At 42.3% G+C, this 5,000-nt stretch overlaps 1 protein-coding gene across 2 annotated transcripts in view; it reads right to left on the bottom strand.

Annotated features, from left to right (window-relative positions):
- The window catches only part of LOC125039160 (WSC domain-containing protein 1-like), a 38,935-nt gene that overhangs the window by 16,166 nt on the left and 17,769 nt on the right, over positions 1 to 5,000 (bottom strand). The window lies entirely within an intron of this gene.

The raw sequence follows: 5,000 nt of genomic DNA, 5'->3' as shown, positions 1-5,000 counted from the left end.
ACGAGCGAATAAAGCAAACTGAACATTTAAAGTTTGAAGTAGAAGAGTATCAGTTAAAAGGCGACATAAGAAAGGAAAAGATTAATGCTCTGACTCGTGCGCCGCGGTCGTGCCAATCCAGGAAGGGGGGAGGGGGGAGGAAGACCTCTCAGTTACTCTTAAATGATTGTCAGAGTGTATTGATTCGCAACCTGCGGAAATTTGTTGATGCATTTTGCAGATTGCGTGGTGAGCGTGTGTGTCTTCAATGTTTACAAGACATTCGTGCGGAAAATTACACTGCCTGTGCTAGAAGAGCCATTGACAGGTTTCTGTCTGCAGGAGATACATCAAGTTTTCAAGATTTTGTAAAGCCATACTCTCTATCTCACGTAGCTTATTTCGATCTTGAATGTGCTCTGTTCTCTGACAATATTTCAGGTCCTTTTTTAGCTAATCATAGTGCTATAGCCTACTGTTACATCATTATAGCTCAGGACGGATCAGTCACAGCGTTAGACATTTACAGAGGCCCGGAGGCATTTCACGCCTTCTAAAATTCCTTTCCCAAAAGAATGGGAGGATACTAAGATGAGTAAAGTTACGTCCCCTTAAGCATGACCCCCGAGACAGAGAAGAAATTTAACAAGGTGACGGCGTGTGAACTTTGTGAAAAAATTTCCATGGGTCCAGGAGACAATGACGCGATCACCGTCATGACATAAAGTATAATAACTACGAGACCGGTCTTTGGAAGAGGTGTAACCTGACTGCGGGGTGATGCTTTCCGCTTGACTATTTTGGCCCGGAATTGTAGTTACGACGTGGTAATTTTACTAAAGGAGGAAAGTCAACCGATGATATTTCGATTTTCACGAAGGCGTCCACATTCAAACACCATAACGCAATGGTAACTTGTCCTTTATAGACTCGTACGCTTCCCTTCCATCCGGACTCTCTCTCTCTCTCTCTCTCTCTCTCTCTCTCTCTCTCTCTCTCTTCTCTTTCTCTCACCCTTTCTCTCTCAGCTCAATAACAATAAGTGAGACCATTTTTGACCACCAGGAGATAGCTCCCCTTACGACCATAGTGAATGTCTGTCTTCCCTGGACGAAACCCTGCTCCCCCTCGGAAGGCCTTTTCCAACCCTCTCACAGGGGAAAACATTTCTCAGCTCGAGTATGGCAATTGTGGTGTGGAATGCTTGTAATTGCTCGAAATTGAGAGACTATCTAGATGAAGGATTACTAGTGGCGATCCGTCAAGATTTCCGCCTAGACTTTGTACCCAAATCCAACTTAGACCCATTGTTTTTTTTGTAGGCTTATCCCAATTTGCATATCAAAGCTTCCTGAAACTTTCCTGAGCCTGATCTACAACCCTGTATTGTCACCTATATCACAAAATATCAGTGGAGAGTCTTGTGGTGTGATGAGGCCCTATTTACAAGCCAAAGAAGCAGAGTCTGTTTCATATCTAGATTTCAATTCGCTTTATAGTTATCGTATGACAGAAAAACTCCCAATATCCGCTATTGAGGAATTGTTCAGTGAGGAGATCAAATGATGACCATTTATCTTGAGGTAAGTCCGGAATTGGCCTTATTCCCGTTCTGTGCTCGAAGGGCCAATCATGAAATATCCTTCCAAAATACAGAGATTAGTGGCTTCTCATCTACGGCAAACAAAAAGAAGAAAACAAAATGTGTGAAACTTTGTTATTTGGAAAGACTGTACTGCGAACGAAAGAGCAACCACTGCATCGGTTGTCAACTCAGCTCATAGACTGTTGGATAAGGTTCGCTCCCCATTGCTTAAGTGTCTGTAGGTGCTTCAGGGAAATCGGACAATGGGGGTAAACTCAACCCTATCACCAACATTAACCACCCGACTCAGAGGTGGGTCCTCAAAACATCCGATAAGTTATAGCTCTGCGGGTGAAGAACTTATTCTGTCATGAAGACGAATGTTATTTCAGATAACATTGCTGCTAACGGAATATTCGAGGGCACAACAGAAAATAACATATTCGATTTTCAAAGAAGCACTGGAGAACGCTGTTCATTTTCGTAGTAGCTTTCATTTTAGAGGTGGTCAAATACAAACCGTTTCTCACAGGAAATAGGGAATAAGCTCTTTGGATGATAAGCGTTATTACATGAATGCATAAGGTTCAAACGAATATATCGCTACTGGAGGAGGAGGAGGAGGAGACGAAGGAAGAGGAGGAGGGGAAAGAGGAAGAGGAGATGAAGGAAGAAAAGGAGGAGGAGGAAAAGAAGAAGGGACAGGAGGAGGAAGAGAAAGAGGAGGAGGAAAAGGATGGCCATATACCGATCCTTCCACCTGTGAGTCTATGGAATCGCAGACAACAGAAGGCAAGAGTAATGTAACAGCCTCGACCTCTGGGAATGAAGGAAGAAATGCATGAACCAGACCGAAAGGAATGATAGAAACAAAAGACAAAACTCTATGTAAATACTGCCAGCGTATGCATGATTAGATCAGTATATGAATATACATATATGTTACCATGATTGTATGAATAGTTCTGGATGTTAACACTTTATATATGTTACCATGACTGTATCTGAAGGTCAGTACTTTACGTATGACACCATGTACGAATAACCGTGATTTTATGTACTCGAGCAATGTATCAATAAAATATATATGAACCCCCCTTTTCATTCGTTTTACTCCCCTCGTCATGAGCTGCAACAGCGTTACATCGGAGGGGCTAAATTTAAAGTTCCACAAAGAATGTTTGTTGTGGGGAACTCTTCTTTCAGGAAAAAAAAAAGCACTGGGATATTTTTGATTGTGTCGTGATTTCCGGGACGAGAAACCCAGAATTGGAGAAGGACAAAAACGTAAGAGGAAAATTATATATCTGCTCAATTACAGACCTTGAGTAATTGAGTACAAGCTCCCGACGCGCTGGAACTTTGGGTGATGACGTCATTAATCCTCATCAGTACTGATTGGCTGGTGAATGCACTGCCAGGCATAGAGCGAGTTAGGGAAATACTATCGAACACCTTATTTCCACACACTAAAATAACAGCACAAATGACTGCTCAAGACTTTCCCAAAGATTCACTCCCTCTCTCTCTCTCTCTCTCTCTCTCTCTCTCTCTCTCTCTCTCTCTCTCTCTCGTCCTCCCTCCCAGACTAGACCAAATGATATTTGTTTACTTGTTGCCGAAACACAGGGCGTATTATACAGACAAGCATCGTGAAGTCATTGTCGCCGCAAGAGGATGACTGCGAAAGAAGTTTGCAAGGGTTATCTAAAACATTGGATTCGGTTTACCTGCGATGTTTGACTACAGACAAGGTCGGTTATTTATGAAAACGAACGCCCGTATCCCACCTGCACTTAGGGCTTTTTTAATACACCTTCTCAAAAGGACATAGATCTTATGGGTCATTGGGTTTGTTTCGCCAAAAAATAGATTTGCATGATATATTTCGACAGCCATAGTCTACACCCTAGTGCTTAGTCTCCTCATTTCAAGAGTTTCGTTAATTCTTACGAAAAAGAAAATGAGCTTCGTCAATATAGTAGCATGTATCGACAAATCCAAGGAGCAGAATCGCATGTATGAGGTCTGTACGTCATGAGCTTTTCTCGCTGAATGATTATTCAAGTAACGATAAAAAGGCTATCGCACTTTTTTCGCAACGTATGCCACTTTGCAAACCCACGTTCTGTCCAGATGCTGCAACATTCGCTGCTTGGGTGAAGAAATCAAGTACCATTTAGGAGTATGTGGCAAGAGGGGTGGGGTTGGGGTGGAGAGGAAGAGCGGAGTTTTTCACGTGAATTTATTAACACGTTTTACCTCTCCAGCACAATTGTCACGAGTGCGTGGGAGGATTTCTTTTGAGTGGTGAGTATAATCACGAAACTATTTTATGCGTAGGCACAGAAGCAGGCAAATAGCTAAGTATATATGTTCTTTTTTCTCTTTATAGAAGTTCGTGTGAGTAGTCGAATTCGCTTTGCTTTTGCGAAAGAGAAGAGAGAGAAAAGACGACTTTAACAACGAAGAGGTTATATCATAAGAGGAGTTAATGAACCGTACGTTTCGGAATATTCATCTCTCATAGATCTAAAACATCATTATAACTTAATCGAAAAGGAGGAGACAGAACGAAGTGTGGGGCCTTTTATGCGAAGGAGAATTGATTTCAATTTTTTCTTGCATCTTTTCCAAGGAGAATAATTTTGAGAAATAACGTATGGTACATATGCTTAAAAAAAGAGTAAGTTTTATCAAGAACAATGTTTGAAAACGTTGACGAAAAAAGTATTTTTTAAATAACGTCAACTTCGAGTTTTGTTCTGTTAAATTTTAAAACTTGCATCCATGAGACTTGTGAAACCGTATTATATATGTTTTATGCAACGGTGTTCTCAAAAGAAAAAAAATAGATATAGACCGACCGACTGAGTTTTACTTTTTTCACATTTGATATCATGGCCCGAGCAGTTAAAGGATGAATAAATAAATAGATAAAACCGGTCCCCAAAAATACTTAGAATACTTAAAATGCCACAAATAGGGGAGATTAGTAGAGGGGGGGGGGGGGGGGGAATGACGTAGGCTTGACAGAGCCCTTTTTTGGGGGGGGAGGGGGAGCAGCTTATCCTTATCATGCTATCTAATCGCGACCCGCTAGAATAACAGCTTTCCCAGTGGAGTCGATGTCATACAGAAAAGAAATTAGTAGGGTCGTAGGCGCCGGAAGTACCAAGGAGGGGGGGGGGGGGGTTGTATAAGTCTGGCACGGGCCCTTTTTAGGGGGGTGGGGGAGAAGAGGGAGATAAGGGTGGACCGCGGGACGGGGGGGGGGGGGGGGCAGAGGGGTAGAATGTTCTAGAACGAAAGTGGGGGAGGTGGATATAATGTTCCAGAATGGATGTGGAGGGATATAGGGGGAGAAGGCTTGCAGTGTTGCATGTGCAGGAATTGTGTTTGTTACCTTCGTACCTACTTTATTGCTTTTTGATAT

Source organism: Penaeus chinensis, chromosome 26 (assembly GCF_019202785.1).
Source record: "Penaeus chinensis breed Huanghai No. 1 chromosome 26, ASM1920278v2, whole genome shotgun sequence".
NCBI classification, from domain to species: domain Eukaryota; kingdom Metazoa; phylum Arthropoda; class Malacostraca; order Decapoda; family Penaeidae; genus Penaeus; species Penaeus chinensis.
This window is presented reverse-complemented; position numbering and strand designations above follow the sequence as displayed.